At 48.1% G+C, this 18,414-nt stretch overlaps 1 protein-coding gene across 2 annotated transcripts in view; it reads right to left on the bottom strand.

The window, feature by feature from the left end:
* Positions 1 to 10,769, bottom strand: part of NCKAP5L (NCK associated protein 5 like) — a 30,710-nt gene extending 19,941 nt beyond the window's left edge. Inside the window, exon 1 of one of the 2 annotated variants that reach the window (XM_068970159.1) lies at positions 10,707 to 10,769. The gene's annotated coding sequence lies outside the window, so the exon portion shown is untranslated. The remainder of the gene's footprint in view (positions 1 to 10,706) is intronic. The other variant, XM_068970160.1, reaches the window with a different exon arrangement.
* Between the last annotated feature and the right edge of the window lie 7,645 nt (positions 10,770 to 18,414).

The following is an 18,414-nucleotide window of genomic DNA, read 5'->3' as shown; positions in this document are numbered from 1 at the left end:
TGCCGATGCAGAAGACACAGGTTCAATCCTAGGTCTGGGAAGGTCCCACATGCCTCGGAGGAACTAAGTCTGTGCACCACAACTACTGAGCTGGTGCTTTAGAGCCTGTGCACCACAACTACTGAGCTGGTGCTTTAGAGCCTGTGCGCCACAACTACTGAGCTGGTGCTTTAGAGCCTGTGCACCACAACTACTGAAGACCACGAGCCCTAGAACTGTGCTCTGCAACAAGAGAAGCCCCTGAAGTAAGAAGCCCGAGCCAGCCACGAAGAGCAGACCTGCTCACAGCAGCTAGAGAAAGCCAGAACGAAGCAATGAAGACCCACCGTAGCCAAAAACGAATGTGTGTGCTACATCCCTCCAGTTGTGTCAGACTCTTGGCAACCTTACAGACTGTAGCCCACCAGGCTCCTCTGTCCACAGGGATTCTCCAGGCAAGAAACTAGAGTGGGCTGCCATGCCCTCCTCCAAAGGATCTTCTTGACCCAGGGATCGAACTCGAGTCTATTAAGCCTCCTACACTGGCAGGCAGGTTAGTTACCATTAGCACCACCTAGGAAGCCCTAAAGAAATAAATAAGACTTAAAAACAAAACGAAACAGACTTTATTTGGATCTTATGAGTTTCTCCATTGATGTCCTTTCCACTGGTATTCTATCCCAAGACCCAGTACGGGATCCCATGTTGTGGTTAATCACCATGACTCCTTAGTCTATGATAGAAGACAGTTCCTCAGTTTTTGTCTATTACCTTCACACTTTGGAAGGAAACTGTATTTTGGAGAATATTCCTTAATATGAGTTGGTTTGATGTTTTCTCCAATGAGATTGGGGTTATGGATTCTAGGAAACAATATTACAGAGGTGATGTGACCTTTGCAGCACATGCTATCAGGGGGTATGTATACATGATGCTGAGAGGTCTTCTTACTAACGATGTTAAACTTTGATCACTTGGTTAGGTGGCATCTATCAGTGGGCTTTGCATCATAACAAGACTATTCTTCTTTTGTAATTAATAAACATTTAGGTGGGGGCAACCCTTTGTGACCATGCAAAATCCTATTTCTGCTTAAACTTTCACCCACTAATTTTAGGATTCATCAGTGGAACTCGCCTCCAGCAATTACTATTGTGCTCTAAAGATAATTTTTGATTTCTCTCATTCCTTGTAATTTATTAATTAGAAGTTTTCTGTAAGGAAAAGCTGTCTCTTCACTCCCATTTATTTACTTAATTACATATTTGTATCATATGGACTCACAGTATGCATTATTTTATTCTTTGGATTATAATCTTAATATTATCATTACCACTTATTTTTACTGCTTAAATGCCAGCTTTGGCCATTCTTTCAGGTTGGTTCCTGTGTCCTTTCAATATGCTTTCATTAAAAAAAAAAAAAACTGGGCCTTTCCTGAAGGTCCACTGGTTAAGAATCTGCCTTCCAATGCACAGGATGCAGGTTTGATCCCTGGTCAGGGAACTAAGCCATGCGGCACAACTAGAGAAGCTTGCAGTCCACAACAAAGAGCCCTCATAGCCCCCAAAGACATATTTTTAACATTTGCTTACTTTCTGGTATAGAAGATGTCCCAGGCTTATCTTGCATTTTCCCTGCCACAATCTCTTTTTCTAGCAGAGCAATCTTCTTTCTAAAACTGTAAATCTGATTGTGTCCCTTTCACGTCAAATCTTCCCATGACCTCCTAGCTTTGGGGACAGATGAAAGCACTCAAAGCGGCCCTGGAAGCCCTGACCTGGGCTGGCCCCAGAGCAACATTCTTCTGAAAAGCTGTCCTGGGCTGACGAGGCCCCCACTGATCTCTCATCTTCAAGTGCCTCCTGCAGGATCAGTATTTCAAACTGCAATGCATCCTGTTCTCCAGTACTTCTCTGTGAAGGGGCAACTTCCATGCTGTTAGAAGGGGAGCTCCTTGAGGAGGGACCCTGCTTACACTGAAACTTCTGTTCTCCCCGCCACTTCCTGGCACCGAGGCCCTGAATTTGGTGATCTCCTTTCAAGACCAGAAAGAAGGTGAGGATTCATCATGTTTCCTTAAAGATTTCCAGTGACCCTGCCCTCTCCGTCCCCCGCCCCCACCCCGCCAAGCGCTTCTGAAAGTCCCATATGACAAAACACATGGCAAAGTGAGAGAGGACATTTTCAGATTTGCCCCGGACACTGATATGATCTCTGCCAAGCTCTCAACCTTTGCCCAGGTCTCAGCGATGCCCTCTGAAAAAGGGACTCATCTATCCACTCTGCAGATTAGGAGGTACAATGCTGGGTACTGGGGGGCAATTTAGAGATGGGTCCCCTCTTCTCAGACTTCCTGGAGCTTTCAGACTAGTCGGGGATGTAAGCCATGCAGGTAGATAGCTGTACTATGAAGGAGGTTCCATAAGAGAAGTCTTTGGAGAACTTTAAGAGAAATATTAGGTTGGAGCTGGAACAGTTTTTCAGAATTGGAGGCATCTAGTGAACTTTATAAATAGGGTTTAGGTACAAGAAAAGGGAAGGGGGTCATTCGAGGCAGCAGGAGGCAGAAATCTCTGGGTGTGCATGGAAACAGTGACTCAGTGCAGCTGGACTGAAGGGCGTTTGAAGGTGAGTGTTTCCTGCTCCCCTGGTCCATGCTAGTTACTAACTCCTCTCCTATCCCCTGACCGAATAGGATAGTCAGCATCTTTACAACAACCTGGATGTAACCAGAGGCATATGCTGGGTCCCCCAGGAGGAACCAAGGCAGAAAGGCTCCTGGAGATGACGGAAGAGCTGACAACTGGAACTTCGGTGATCTGCTCTCAGACCCGAGAAAAAAGGGCCTGGAAGGCCACACAGCCTGTTGGTGCTCAGGCTGCACGGCAGGCCCTGAAGAGATAGGCATATACTCTGCTAGCCTCCATACCCGGCCTCTAGTGCTCACACCCCCAAGCCCCATATCCTAGCTTCTTTCTTCAAAGGGAACAGCCTCCGGCCAATCAAGTGCCTTCCGCACCCAGGCAGCTTTAGTGTCGACTCAGTGGGTGCCATCTGGCCAGGGCCCATGGGTGACCTCCTAAGCTGCCAGCTCAGCTCAGGGAGAAGTAGCTCTGTTCACCCACAGGCCCCGCTCATCCATGCCCATAAATATAAGCCAGGCTTCCTGGATTCTGACCTGGCTCAGGCATACTGCATGCCCCTAGGTGAAGCCTAGAACCACCCCGACTCAGTTTTCTTATCTGTAAAATGGGGTGAACTCTGACTCCTCTCTTCCCACAGGGCACAGAAGAGAAGGATGAGGTCACGCCTGGAAATGGACTGCAGCTGAGAGGTCCCCTTGTGTGAGGTGGGGATATGTGTGGGTGAGGAGCTTGGCAAGACCGTTAGGGAGAAACCCTTGGCTTGGATGCTGCCCTCCTCCTATGGGCCCCGTGGGCTTCCCAGGAAAGCAAGGCGGGTAGAGAGGAAGGGACAGCAAAGCCAAGAGCTTGAGCTTCCTTCTAGCCCCGGGGACAGGAAGTGAGGTGCCGTCTGCAGAGGAAGTGAGAGGCAAACACCCCCCAACTTCCCCTCAGCCTGAAGTGGAAAGGAAGGCTCTAGCTTCAGGAGCTCACAGCCCCAGAGCTGGGGAAACTGAAGGTAATGGGGTGGAGGGGGCAGGCAGGAGGCATTTTTGACACCATCTGCCAAGAAAAGATGGTCTCTTGTCTGAGACACAGTAAAACTTAAGGGGTCCCGGACAGTCCACAGATTGGGGGAGTGGGCAGAGGAGCACAACCGAAGTCAAGTTGAAAAACCCAGCTTTCCAGGTCACATGGGACCATTTCTGCAGTGCTGGTCCCAGAACCCTGCCCCAGCTCTGTGCTATGCCACGTGCCTGCCCCCAATATACACACATCCCACCGCACACCAAGGTGGATTGGGCCTCTATCTGGTCTGACAATACTTGTCCTTTCTTTGCAGCCTCCATCACAGCTTTAATTCTATAACTGCTTAATTTTTGATTAAAGCGGACTTCTGGGATCCCCACTGTACCCCCGGAGTCTGGCATCACACTGAACACCTAGTAAGAGCTGCCTGGAGCTTGAGCATTCCTGAGAGGCTGGTTTTGGCATCTGAATGAAGTCGGGTATACAAAGATAAATGAACCCTGCTCCTGGCCTGGGGTTGACTGGGGGACCCTGAGGTGGGTGCTAACGGACAGAAATCAGAGACCCAGTATGGTGGCAGAAGAAAATGCTCTACAAACAAATATTGCCAACAGGTAACAGATGAAAATAGTACACACTACCTGCTATCTTTGGGTAAAGGGGGAAAAAAGGATATTCGTATTTGGTTTTCTATTAAAAGATGGGGGATATGTAAGAAATTAATGGGACTTCCCTGGTGGTCCAGTGGTTGAGAATCTGCCTGCCAAGGCAGGGGACACAGGTTCGATTTCTGGCCCAGAAAACTAATATCCCACATGCTGTGGGGCAACGAAGCCGTGCGCCAAAACTACTGAATCCACGTGCTGCAACCACCGAAGCCTGCACGCTCCAGAGGCTACCAGCCACAACAAGAGAAACCGCTGCAACTAGAGAGAAGCCCTCGCAGCAACAAAAGCCCAGAACAACCGAAAAGAAACAGAGAAATTAAGAAGTGATCATCTATGGGGGGAGATGACACAGTGGTAAAGAATCCGCCTGCCAGTGCAGGAGACTCAAGAGACCCAGGTTTGACCCCTGGGTCAGGAAGATCTCCTAGAGAAGGCAATGGCAACCCACTCCAGTATTCTTGCCTGCAGGAGCTACAGTCCACGGGGTTACAAAGAGTTGGATGTGATTGAGCACGTACACCACCACATGGAGGAAGAAGAGGGTGGAGGTCGGAGCGAGATTTCTCAATATATGCCTTTTTGTATCATTTGGATTTTTCGATTAAAAAAAAATCTAGTGAAAAAAAGAATATAAACTTTAAAAAAAACTGTTAGAAGGAATAACACTTGACCATGTGATTTCTTTTTTTTTTTTTTTTTTACCATGTGATTTCTAATGCCCCTCCCGGGTAGGGCCACCTATTCTCTTCTCATGTTAGGAAGTAAGGACCAGGCCCCAGGGACGAGGGAGGGGTGAAGAGGTCTCCACGGGGGAGTGTGGGGTCTGGCCAAGGCACACCAGTTTCTTCTCTCCCCTTTCTTCCCAGCAGTGTCTCCGCAAGTTTGGGGAGAGGCCCTCCCAGCCGTCGGCTGTGGTGTGCCTTGGTAGCAACAAACTATTCAGAAGTTAAATTAGGGCCACTTCCGCCTAGCCAAGAGCTGGGTTCATTCTCATTCCTGGGAAAGGGGTAAGGTTGGCCAAGGGCAGAGGTAGGAGTTTGGGCAAGGGGAATGTTTGGGGCAGGTGGGGGTAAAGTGGGGTAAAGGGCTCCTGAAAGTGCCTAGGGCTTCCGAGGGCAAGTTCTGGGGGTGTCTCAACAGATCCTCATGCAAAAGGGCCAATTACAGCCCCCACATCAAGCCAGCTGGGGATGAAATGAATCAGCCCCTGGGAACTGCGGCTGCCGAGGACTCCAGCGCCACACCCCAGGAGCTGCAGGGCCCCTCACATTCTCCTCTAGGAAAGACCTCACCACTCTCTTACCCAGAGGGTCTGCAGGGAGGGACCACTTCAAGCCCTGCATTAGAGAGAACTGCAGACCAGCACCCCAAGCGGTACTCAGCCTTTCAGGCAACAGCATGAGCAGCACAATGGGGTGTTTCTCCTTTCAAAATACCTATACTTAAAAAAAAAAGCTCAGTGAGTCTTGGAGAACTCCCAGAGCTTATGGACCAGCGTAAGGTTCAGGGAGCTGTGCCTACTGGGCTCGTCTCAGCAGCTGCTGGATTTTTAGAAATCAGGACTAACAGCAATGATAATTCACCTTAATAACAAGCTGGCCTCCCTGGGCCTCTTTCATCTGTGTAACTCCCAGAGAAGCGAAGATGGTAATTATCAAGCAGGTGCCACACCCCAAAGATGATGTCTTATTAATCCATCAGCAACAGACTGGGAAACTGAGGCCCAGGGAGAAAGACTTCTCTTACAGGGAGCTAAGGATATAGGATGCCGAGGGCCACTGTGCAGTGAAGAACCAGAGGTGCCCGCCCTGTACCTGCCGTGTTTTGGGACGGTGCTGAAGACAAGGGTGCTTCTTTCAGAGGCGGCCAGACTTGAGTTTGGGGGGAAGGTGAGGAAGACCCCAAATATGTCCCAAGCCCCCTCCCCAGACTACAGCAGAGCCTGGTGGTAGCCTTGGCAGGGAGTCTGGGGTTTTGATCTTGAGTCAGAACACATTACTCTCCAAAGCATCATCTCTGCAATGTACACAGCCACTGTGGGGTAAGTGAGGGCTCAGCTCTCCAAACAGCACCACACCACAGACCCAGTCCATGAAGTGGGAGCAGGGGGCACCTGGCAGCCGACTGGCTAGATCAGATCAAAATCATCTCAAGTGTGGAGACTGCTTCTTTGGGATCCAAGCCCATCTCTGCAGCCCCCACACACCTTTGGCACTGATCTTAAAAATGAGATTTTTCCTACAGCAAAGCCTGCTTAGTTGGTCACTGCTTCAGAAATCCACAAGGAGGCTCAGCTGGTCTGTACCTCGAGGAGAGTGGGCAGAGAATCATAGAAGACCAAAGGTATTTTCCCACTGTAGCCACGGGGGGAAACAGCAGACACTGGAATGTGCATGGAAATAGAAAGGTGAGGCTCTGAGGATTTCCCTGGGGGTCCAGTAGTGTAGACTTCGCCTTCCAGTGTAGAGGGGTGTGGGTTCAAACCAGGGAGCTAGGATTCCACATGGGCCAAAAAACCAGAACATAAATAAAAAAAGCGATGTTGCAACAAATTCAATAAAGACTTTAAAAATGGTCCATATAAAAAAAAAATCTTAACAACAACAACAAAAAGATGGAGGGCATTGCAGCTTACTACGTGCTTGGTACCGTGAGAGATGCTGGGAACAGACAGAATCTCAGCTCTGGGGAACCATAAGTATCAAACCAGGCAGCAACCAATGAAAGACCTTGTCTTCCAACCCTCCAGGGCAGAGCCTGGGGAAAAATATTAAGGGTGCTACTCTAAAGAATTTGAAGTTGTTTTTCTTCAGCATGTTAACAGAGCTGACCAGAGCCCATGGGGGACCCTGAGATAAAACTCTGACCCACTAAGGGCTTAGGTCTCCACAATCTCAGCTTCAAGAACTGCCCTCTCTGCTTTAAATCTGGCCTGGCCCCTTCATGCACAAGAAATTTAAGGCAAATGGTACAACGTAAAACAGCAGACCAGAGTCAGGAGCCCTGCTTCTGACACTCGCCACTGTATGAATCACTTCCCCCTCTAGATTTCACTGCACCTCCTTTTTTTTTTTTTTTCTTTTCAGTTTCCCCATTTTTAACACGAGGGCGTTGGACTAGACTGTCTCTAGGATTCCTTCCAGCCTGTGACTCTATGTTGTTTTGATGCTGTGGCAGATCCCAGATTGATTTACATAAATTTGCATGTTCAATCAGAAATCCTAAACTCCCAAGTATAGAAAATCCAATCAGTCCATTAGTGCAGCCAGACTGAGGGCTGAAGGAGCCTGCCAGGTTTGGGAGAGGACTGTCAAAGCAGACAGTGTAGTAGTGGTGAATCAGGGGAGGAGCCGGGGAGGCAGGGGCAGAAGCCGCATTTGTCCTGAGAGATGTGCTTCTGGTGACCCAAGGCTGAGGGGGCCGGGGACCCCTCTTCGGCTGTGAGGCAAGAGTACTTTCTCCTGCTTCTAACGGGGCCTCTGGCTGGCCAGCCTCAGAGCCACACCCCAAGAGGAAACAGCAGCCTCTGCCTAGCAACAGCCGCATCCTTCACTCTGACAGGGACTCCACCATTAGCTACTTTCTGGGAAACTGACCTTCCTGGGAGCTTCCATTCTGCATCCCAGGGGCTCCTAGCAGTGAGGAAGGCTTCCTCAGGGGGGTCTAACCTCAACACCCTCTGCTGTAGCTTCCCTCCCGTGGGCAGCAAGGCCCGGGGAAGAGGGCTCCTGGGGAGCGGGCAGAGGGAAGAGCAGTGCAGGAGAATGTGCTCCACGCGCCGCTGGCCCCATGGCCTCTCTGCCCACCGCATCTCCTCTGCTATCCCCCTCAGCACCCGGAGACCAAAGGCTGAAAACAAACAAGGAGAACGTGAAGGCCTTTGGCTCTTGAGCTAGAGAGCAAGTCCCAACCTGGAGAGCCTGACTCCTGAGCAAGCTCTACCCCGCGGAGGGAAGGAGTCCAGGCAAGGTGGGGTTGGGGCAGCCTCTCTCTGCTGCTGCTGGGCTGGTGTGGCAGGGTCTGGGAGGGTGGCTGGGAGCTGGGGGTGGTGAGTACAGAGGTGTAGTGAGTGGGGCCAGGCTAGGCAACAGCAGTGGGGCTCTCCTTGCCCTCTTCCCATAAGAGAGTGGAAGAGTGTGCTGTAGTCCCTGGCTCGGATCCTAAAACAAGTCCCAACAGCTGAGATGCAAACTGTCTCCTGGGAATCTGCTTACCCTGCTGGCCCTTGGCTGCCTTCTCCTTCCTCAACCCCTCCCCAAAGGCTGAGCTCAAAGACTGGCCTGCCAGGGTGTCTCACCAGAGGCCTTGATGGGTGGGCCAAATCCTAGCCAGCAAGAGTTCATACTCCAAGGAACCAGGGGTGAGCAGGGCAGTGGCTATTCTTAGGCAGGATAAGGGAGTCTGCACCCCTCCAACCCAAGGTTCTAATCCTAAGCAATTTATCTCTCCAAACTTAGCTACCCTGCTGGAGGACCTTCCTCCCCTCCAACTTCACTCATCAGTGAAACCACACAATGTCAAAACGTGGAAAGGAATGGTAGAGCTTTCTAGTCCAACTGCTGGATTTCACATACGGGAAAGGAACACCAGGGAGGCAAACCACTTTGGTTAAGGTCACACAGCAACCTACAAAAGGCAGGCACCAGAGCTTCTGACTCCCAGTTCACAGTGATAGCAGTTTGATCCTCACACACTTTGGTTTCCATTTGCCTGTTGTAGAAGGGCCTTCTTCCCTGCAGCCCAGGCCATCTCCCCCTTCAGGTTCTCACCATCCTCCAAAGGCCTGACCTGGAGAGAAGCTGGAGGGCTCATACCACTTCATGCACAGACCACAGACTGAAAACAAAGTTGAACTACATGGGAATATCTCCTCAAACAGGGATGCAAGTGTTTCTCTGAGGTAAGAAACCCACTAACCCCAGGTTGTTTTCAGAAGGTCAGGGACCCAATATGAGAAGTGAATTGTGTTATCTCCTTTCTTGAAAGACAAGGAGTCTCCCAGTCATCTGGCATGTCTTGCAAGAGAGGGTCTGCAACCGGGCTATTGGGTTAGGTTCATTTCCCCCAAAGTACCGTCCACCGCGAGCAATCGGGGAGACCTGGGTTTGATCCCTGGGTTGGGGAGATCCCCTGGAGAAGAGCATGGCAACCCACTCCAGTAGTCTTGCCTGGGGAGTCCCCAGGGACAGAGGAGCCTGGCGGGCTGCAGTCCATGGGGTTGCAAAGAATCGGACATCACTGACCTACGGAGCACACACACTGTCCACTGAGCCGTCAGACTCTGACCCTTCGCTACCCCTCCTCTAGGACCACACGTGTTCCAGGCATCTGTTTCCACTGCTATCCCTGGCGGACAATTGTGCTTAAGCAGGAGGACCCGTGGGGGGAGGGAGAGCAGTGGTAAGAAGGGAATAGAAGCTCTGCCTTTACAGCCAGGCAAAGCGGCAGCCTAAGACCCCTGGCTTCTCAGGAAGGCCGGCGTTTAAGAAGTACCAGCTGGATAGGCTAGTGGATAGCGCTGAGACACCTGGAAAACTAGGCCTGTGGGAGATAAGGGTCCTCCGTGCCCTTGGGGCAGCGCCAGGGCCGGAGAGACCGCGGGGCCTTGGGCCCAGGATCAGGAGACCGAGACTGGGGTTCAGACAGTCGCTTTTCTAGTCGGTCTAGGCCAGGGGAGTGTCGGGCACAGATAAATTCTCTGCATTCTTCTGGCACCGCAGCCAGGACCCAGAGAGCCTTTCCTGCAGGCGCTGCCCTGGCTCCACTCCCTGCCCAGCCCTTCTCCCTTCCTCAGCCTCTTTAGTGTTCAGCCTGCCCAGCTCCCTTTCTCCTTTCCGCAGCCCCTCAAAGCCACCGAAGAGTCGTTCCGGGAGACCCCGAGCTCTCCGCCTCTCCCCACCTCCCCCACGCCCCACCGCCCCAGGCCACTGGGACTGCAAGGAGTGAGTAGAGGAGCCCGAGGCTCCTCTCCGCGCCTGCGCTTTGGGGAGTCTCCCCCCAGGAACAACCTGGCACCGCTAAGCGGCACCCGGGCGGTGGGATGCTGGTGGGGTGGGGTGCGCAGCTGGGGCAAGGTCAGAGCTTTTAAAGGGGGAGGGAGACCGGCCCCCCGGAACATCCCCCTCTCTGCAAAGTTTCCCTTCCGGGGCCACGGAGTGTGCGCGAGGATGGCGCGGGGGGCGGGAGGGCGTGGGGTGGGGGTGGACAGAGTCGCGGCTGGTCCCCCCGGGGTGAGTGCGGCTAGCGCGAGGGGACGGCAGCGAGGTCCGGCAGGAAGCTGCGCCGCCCTCTCCGACCCAAGGCTGCCACGAGAGTCTTACCCTCCATACCTCCCACCCTCGGCCCGGGGCTTACAGACCCTTCACTCGCCGCCCTTTAAATTGCAAGTGGGCCCAGAACTCACCAAAATCAGGTGCTGAGCTGGGCCAGGGCAGGCCTGATCCGCCGGGTCCATGGCCGCGGCTCTGGGGCGGGGGGCAGAGAAAAGGGGGGGGTGCTGGGGCCGCCTCTTGATGTCAAGGCTTTAAAGGGGCCAGTGAACCCCGCCCCTCGCTCAGACCCCGCCTCCCCCTCCCGCGTAGCCAATCCACGTTCACCCTGGATGCGCGCCCCTCCCAGCCCCCCTCCCAGCCGCCTCCAGATGTTCCCAGGACAAGAGCTAAGTCCGCCCGGCTAGAGCGCGCTGCTTCCGCCCTGGAGGAAAGGACCTCCCTTACAGGCCATTCCCGCCCCCACCCCACCACCCCCCGGATAGAGAAACAGTCTTCTCAGACCTGGCAGAGTCGGGGCTGGTAAACCTCCCCAGTGCCAGGATAGGAGAAGCCAGGCTGGGCCGAGCGGTGGTGGAATGGGAGGCATCTATAGCAGAGAAAACTAAGTAGGTCCACGCGGGTTAGCGGACATGCGCGTCTGCTTCTGTAGGGCTGGGCGTGCACGTGTATATCTGGTTTTGAGCGTCTGTGTTTGTAATTCGCTTTCCTGCATACGTGTTGGGTGTAAATCTAAGGGAAGAGGCTTGAGTGCCGCTTGGCCTTAAATGCTCCCGCCACCCTTTTACTCCTTCCGGATCAGGTCCTTTTAGCACTATGGAAATCTGAGCTCTGGAAACTGGCTCTGCCCCGCTCAGAGCAGTGCTGGTCTTTTCCTCGCTAGTTAAAGAGGGAAGGCTGAGCAGAAAAAGAATACAACCTTGTTCTCAGCCACTTGCTGTCTCAGTGGGGACCAGATCCTTCCTTGTTGAACTGTTTGCTTGAAAGAGGAAAGGCCAACAGCCCACCTAGGCCCCTGAAGGGCCTCAGAGCTCCCTTCTATAGGATTCTCATTGGTCCTTGGTTAAACAGCTATTTGCCCTTGTCTGGATACCATGTAAGCTGGCCCGTTGATGCTGGTTCTGAAGTGGATTTAGCAGAGAAATATAAAGGGATCCCTAGCCACAGTCTCTGCACATTTTATTAAAATTGGGGTATATTCCCACTCCAGTGTTCTTGCCTGGAGAATCCCAGGGAGGGGGGAGCCTGGTGGGCCTATGGGGTCGCACAGAGTTGGACACGACTGAAGTGACTTAGTAGCAGCATATATCATATTATCCAATAAATGAATATAAGAGTTGAGAGAACATAGGGTGCTCAAATTGACTAGAATTAACCAAGAATTCCACTCTGAAGGAGGCTCGAATTTGAAGGGCAGAGAGAACTTGAGTACCAGGTAAGGACACAAGGAGATTCAGGTAGGAAAAAGCAAATTATCTGCATGGGACAGTGAGCAGATACCAGTGGTAGGGTGGGAAGTGGGAGAAGTTAATGGAGGAAGTTTTGTATGGAGGAGATAATAAAGATATGGATTTGACAGGACAAGTAATAAGTCATTTTGGATTCTTGAGTGTAGAGGTAGCTTGATGAAAAGAGTGCCTGAGGATAGTGATTATTGGAGCCTAGACGATAAGATGGTGGTTACTCCCATCAGATCTCACCTTTGCTTTAAAACAATTTTAAAAATAGATTTATCCTTCAGTTCAGTTCAGTTCAGTTGCTCAGTCGTGTCTGACTCTGTGACCCCATGAATCGCAGCACGCCAGGCCTCCCTGTCCATCACCAACTCCCGGAGTTCACTCAAACTCATGTGCATCGAGTCGGTGATGCCATCCAGCCATCTCATCCTCTGTTGTCCCTTCTCCTCCTGCCCCCAATCCCTCCCAACATCAGGGTCTTTTCCAATGAGTCAACTCTTCGCATGAGGTGGCCAAAGTATTGGAGTTTCAGCCTCAGCATCAGTTCTTCCAGTGAACACCCAGGACTGGTCTCCTTTAGGATGGACTGGTTGGATCTCCTTGAAGTCCAAGGGACTTGCAAGAGTCTTCTCCAGCACCACAGTTCAAAAGCATCAATTCTTCAGTGCTCAGCTTTCTTCACAGTCCAGCTCTCACATCCATACATGACCACTGGAAAAACCATAGCCTTGACTAGACAGACCTTTGTTGACAAAGTGATGTCTCTGCTTTTTAATATGCTGTCTAGGTTGGTCATAACTTTTCTTCCAAGGAGTAAGCATCTTTTAATTTCATGGCTGTAGTCACCAACTGCTGCAGTGATTTTGGAGCCCCCCAAAATAAAGTCTGACGCTGTTTCCCATTTCCCCATCTATTTGCCATGAAGTGATGGGACCAGACGCCATAATCTTTGTTTTCTGAATGTTGAGCTTTAAGCCAACTTTTTCACTCTCCTCTTTCACTTTCATCCTTAACGTACAATAATATTCACAGATCTCAGGTGTTTTGCTTGGTGAATTTCAGCAATAATATAGCCACCTATGTAACCCACCTGAACCCACCAAAGAATTTGTTCATCCACCTGCACAGTCAATTACCCTGTACCTACCAACACCCACCCCCTGCAACTTCCTGAATTTTATCACCATCGTTGTCTGTTCTTAAATATTACATAAGTAGAATCATATAGTATGTACTCTTTTCTGTCTGTGTTCTGTAGCTTAATTATGTTTTTGCCATTCAGCCATGTGTAATCTTTTATATTGCTGAGTAATAGTCCATTGCATGACTGTATCATAATTTGTTTATCCATTCTCCAGTTGATGGATATTTGAGTGTTTCCATTTTGGGGCCATTGTGAATAAAGGTGCTCTAAATATTCTTGTACATATCTTTTTGTCAATGTATTTTCATTTTGAGAGAACTCACCTTATTTCTTATGATAGATAGTGGCATCCTTGGAATCCTTCAGCATTCTTATTCATTCAGTCATTTAACATTTATTGAATATGAATTAATGTTCTAGTCCTGGGTTTTCAACAAATATGAGACATGATGGTTTCCTGAAAAGGTTTAAAAGTCCAGTAAAAGTCCACAAATCTGTTGCATTCCAAAGTCACGTGAAAAAAACCTTAGGAGTCTGCCAGGCATTTCTAACTATTTTTGGATGTTTCCAAACAGCTAAATTTTGGAAGCAAACAAGCCATCTAGATGATTTTTTACTTTACATTCAGATGTTTACCCTTGTTTAATAAACACAGCCAGAATATCTGCACTTGTCAGAACAAGTACCTATTCTCCTTAACTTAAAGGCTTTTGCACACTTTAGACATACAGAGTTTGGCAGATTCTCTATTGTTCACAGACCTTTATCTTCACTGACAGGAGGTGAAAGAAGTATAGCTACAATTGCTCCATGCTTTCTGTCTTAGATGAGGCTTAATATACATTAATTTCTTAATGGCATTATTCACTTATTAAAAATTATACTGAAGTCCCAACATTGGTTTTCTGATCATAAATTGTTCCTTCTTTGTTTCTGGCTGCAATGGGTCTTTGTTCCTGTGCATGGGCTGTCTCTAGTTATGGCGAATGTGGGCTACTCTTCCTTCTGATGTGTGGGCTTTTCACTGAGTTGGCTTCTCTTGTTGCAGAGCACAGGCTCCCAGGTGTAGGGGCTTCAGTACTTGGAGCTCGCAGGTTCTAGAGTGCAGGCTCCGTAATTGTGGCACATGAGCTCAGCTGCTCCAAAGCATGTGGAATCTTTACAGACCAGGGATCAAATCTGAGTTCCCTGCATTGGCAGGTGGATTCTTATCCACTGTAGTGCCAGGGAAGTCCCATTAGTTGTTCTTTACTTGAGTTATCCATGTTACAAAACAAGCTAGGCCTCTTAGGTTTCTGGTTGCTGCAAGCTGTTGGTAATACATGAGTTTGGTGGCATGGTCTAACTGTGCATATAGTGCTGATGAATGACTGGTAGGTGGCATCTCAGAGAACCATGCCCTCACTGTTCACATCAGTACATTGAATGGGGTTCTCTACTTCAATACTATGTGGTCATTCATTTGGTGTTAGGCCATCTTCATTCCTCAGTTTGGCATTGTAGCCATTTGGTTACTGTGTTATTAGGTTGATGGAAAAGTAATTGCTGTTTTGGACCATGAATTTTAAATCATTATAACTAGGCTCAAACACATCTTTATTAATCAAAATAGAAACCATTACAATCAACACATTTTTACCAGTGAGAAATAAGTTTGTTTATTCCTATAGCGTAAAAATCCATGCTTTGGGTTAGATGAACTCTTGAAAAGCATTTTCTGCCTCCTGCTGGTTGTGGAAGCATTTTCCCGACAGAAAGTTGTCAAGATGCTTGAAGAAGTGGTAGTTGGTTGTTGAGAGGTCAGGTGAGTATGGTGGAGGAGGCAAAACTTTGTAGCCCAATTCATTCAACTTTTGAAGTGAATGTTAATTGTGCAATGTGCAGTTGAGTGTTGTTGGGAGAAGAATCGGGCCCCTTCTGTCAACCAATGCCAGCTGCAGGTGTTGCAGCTTTTCGAGCATCTCATCGATTTGCTGAGCATACTTCTCAGATATAATGGTTTCGCTGGAATTCAGAAAGTTGTAGTGGATTAGATCAGGAGCAGACCACCAGAGAATAACCATGACTTTTTTGGGGTGCAAGTTTTGCTTTGGGAAGTGCCTTGAAGCTTCTCGGTCCAGCCACTGAGCTGGTTGTTGCTGGTTGTCATATAAAATCCAATTTCATCTCACATCATAATCCGATGGAGAAATGGTTCATTGTCATTGCATAGGATAAGAGAAGACGACACTTCAGAATGATGATTTTTTTTAAAATTTGTGGTCAGCTCATGAGGCACCCACTTATCGAGATTTTTCATCTTTCCAATTTGCTTCAAATGCTGAATGACCATAGAACGGTCTACCTTGAGTTCTTAGGCAACTCCTTGTGTAGTTGTAAGAGGATCAGCTTTGATGATCCTCTCAATTGGTTGTTGTCAGCTTCCAATGGCTGGCCACTGAGATCTTCATCTTCAAGGCTGTCATCTCCTTTGCAAAACTTCTTGGACCTCCAATGCACTGTACATATGTTAGCAGTTCCTGGGCCAAATGTGTTGTTGATGTTGCGAGTTGTCTCCATTACTTTATGACCCATTTTGAATTTGAATAAGAAGATCACTCCAATTGCTTTTTGTCTAACGTTATTTCCCTAGTCTAAAATAAATATAAAATACACAGCAAGTAATAAGTCATTAGCAAAAAAACATAGAGCAAGAAATGTGCATTAAAATGATGCACATTATTTAAGAATGTATTCCAATATCAAACAGCTAAGTTCAACAATGCAAAATACACTTGTTGGTGAACTGACCCGTTTAGAATTCCTGACATAAGGAGACAGTTGGGTTGGTAACCTGACTCTGACTTTGTTTTTTTTTTTATTTTTATTTTTATTTTTTTTATTAAATTTTAAAATCTTTAATTCTTACATGTGTTCCCAAACATGAAACCCCCTCCCACCTCCCTCCCCATAACATCTCTGTGGGTGACCCCCATGACTCTGACTTTGTTATGTCTTTCCTGCTCAGTAAGAGGAAGAAAGGAGCTGGGAAAAGGCTATTATTTGGTTCATTTGCTGAATAGGAATAGATCTGTGCTCAGTTCAGTTCAGTTCAGTCGCTCAGTCATGTCCGACTCTTTGCAACCCCATGAATTGCAGCACGCCAGGCCTCCCTGTCCATCACCAACTCCCGGAGTTCACTCAGACTCACGTCCATCGAGTCAGTGATGCCATCCAGCCATCTCATCCTCGGTCGTCCCCTTCTCCTCCTGCCCCCAATCCCTCCCAGCATCAGAGCTAGTGCTGCTTAATTTTACATAGAACATGTTCTTTGGGTTTTGACAGCATTGCCAGTATGTGCTTTGAAAGCGTCTACTTGGCACAGATATGATGGATCTGCTCAGGTACTTGAACCTCATTTTCATCATTCAAAAATTCATATTGAATCTTTACCGCATCACAGGCACTGTGCATGTAGTATTAGCTACCTAATAAGGAATTCATGTGAGATATGATAAGTGATGAGATTGAAAAGTTAATTAATTAGTGGGGCAATCATGCTTTATCCTAAAAACAATGCAGAACCTTTGAATGGTATTAACCAGGATGGGAGGAGGGTCATAATTAAAACCGTATTTTAAAAAGTCTAGGTTCGATGAAGGATACAGGATGCTTGGGGCTGGTGCACTGGGATGACCCAGAGAGATGGTATGGGGAGGGAGGTGGGAGAGGGTTTCAGGATTGGGAACACGTGTAAAAAGAGTAAAAAAGGAAAAAAAAAAGAAAAAGATCACTGTGGTTGCAGTGTGAACAGATTAGAAAGAGCAAGACTGAAGTAAGGGAGATCAGATAGAAAGTTTTTGTAGTATTTGGGAAAAATGAGAAACTATGGGTTCTAGACTAGGAAAATGATAGGGGTGATGGAGAGGTGACTTAAAGAAATAAATAGTATTAAAGTCAGCAGATCTTAGGATTGGAAGAGGAGGGAAGCAGAGCACTAAGCCAAGACCGCCGGACCACTCACTGAAACATCAAAAACACCTGTAGAAGAGCAGCTTTGGGAGAGGATATGTTCACTTCCAAACATGTTCGCATTGAAATGCCTGGGAGATGTCCAAGTGGAAATGTCTAGCCAAGCGGTCAGAGCTTCCCTCCCATTGTGCCTCAGGAAAAGGCTCCTGGAGTGCTGTGTATTGATCTTCTCAACTCTCAAAGCAGCACAAGCTCCCTCTGACAGCACAGTCTCGGTAAGGTGGACTGCCACAAAAACACCATCATTTTCCGCATGTGCCATTATGTAGGAAATGCTGGGAAGTACTGATGCATGGTGATGTTAAATACTTCTGAAGCTCAGGAGAGATGTCTGGACTACAGATAAGACATGGTGAGTCATCAGAACATAGGTAATAACTAAAGCCATAGAGTGGAGGAGATCATGCAAAGAAAGACAGGAAACTAGGACAGAATCATTAGGAACAGTAGAGAGGGGCCTGCAGAAACGGAGGAAGACAGCTGGCTAAGTGCTGTCACCAGAGCCCAAAAGGTTTCCAAAAAAATGACTAAATAGTTCCTGAGATTGATGTCAGGCCAGATCAGGATTTAGACATACCCGCTGACTTTAGCCACATGTGGTTGGTGACTTTGACAGAATCAAATTTTGAAGGGTTGAGAAAGATGTACGAAGTAAGGGATGGAGAAAAGAGGTATTTAAAACTCTCTCAAGAATTTTGGCTATGCTGTGAGGGAAAAGTTAGATAGACAGGTGAATGGGACAGTGGGGGATGAGAGAGAATTATTTTTCGAAAGACTCTGCTTCTTAATTTTCAGAAATATTTAAAATTAATTATTTTTTAAAAGCACTAAGTACATACAGTTTAAAAAAAATCAAACAATACAGAAGCAATTATTTGCTGCATTCCCTACCTCCCAAAATGAGCCATTTGAACTTTTGGTTGATTCTTTGATATGATTAAATATGCTTATACTTTTAAAATGAATTCTTTCATTTTTCACTTTTAAATATTGTATTACCTTCTGTGTGTATAGTCTTTTTAAAAGGTAAAAAAATGGGATCTTACCATTCAAATTGTTCTGTACCTTTCTTCTTGTACTTAAAATATCTTGGAGACCTTTCAATATTAGCATATATGGATCTACCTTCTTCTTTTTAAAAAGTATTTATTTGGCTGGGCCAGGGTTTAATTGCAGCACATGGAATCCGTTTCAGTTGTGAACGTTTAGTTGTGGCATGTGGGATCTAGT

This window comes from Capricornis sumatraensis, chromosome 4 (genome assembly GCF_032405125.1).
Source record: "Capricornis sumatraensis isolate serow.1 chromosome 4, serow.2, whole genome shotgun sequence".
NCBI lineage: Eukaryota > Metazoa > Chordata > Mammalia > Artiodactyla > Bovidae > Capricornis > Capricornis sumatraensis.
Note: the sequence above shows the minus strand (reverse complement) of the source record. Positions and strands in the feature narration are given on the sequence as shown.